Source organism: Pteropus alecto, unplaced genomic scaffold (genome assembly GCF_000325575.1).
Source record: "Pteropus alecto unplaced genomic scaffold, ASM32557v1 scaffold433, whole genome shotgun sequence".
In the NCBI taxonomy this organism is placed as follows: domain Eukaryota; kingdom Metazoa; phylum Chordata; class Mammalia; order Chiroptera; family Pteropodidae; genus Pteropus; species Pteropus alecto.
In genome coordinates this window covers 2,881,905-2,882,528 of record NW_006433953.1, presented here as the reverse complement: position 1 = coordinate 2,882,528, position 624 = coordinate 2,881,905, and positions in this window count along the sequence as shown.

Genomic DNA, 624 nt, shown 5'->3' with positions numbered 1-624 from the left:
TTTGTCCTCCCTCCCCTCAGGAGGGCTCAAGGCAAAAAAAAAAATATGAGCCAGATATTATAAAAGAGTAAGTGCATGTCTATAAATAAACAATATTTGTATGAAGATGCGCTAACTGGACATTGGGAAACAGGGTGTTAGAATTTCAGACCACTAGCCACTATTAAAACGCTCCCTGGAAGAAAAAAAGCAGTACCTAATTGCAATCTGTTGATGCGAATTTTGTAAAAATAAAAAAAAGTTTTTGACTTTATGAGTTGTTATACAAGACACTGAGTTGCTTAAGGTGATAATATTTCCCTTTCACTAAGATCATTCAATTGCCCACCCACTTAGATCGTTTTAAATGCAATGTGCTCAGAAGCAGAAAGTAAAGCTAGGATTGCTTCACCAGGGTTAAATAAGTCACCTTGCTTAAGCCTCATCTACTCTCTGCAGCCACCATCCAGCTCAGATTTTTCAGCCACACTCCCCCAAATACACACTTAGTACTTGTGGTTCCAATGACACAGCACATTCAAGTTAACGTGTCTGTTGTAGGTTTGCAGCCCTCTTGAGCTCTCAGTTTGGGTGTACCCATAATAAAGCACCGGGTGCCAGGAAATCAGGCATCTAGCTTACTCT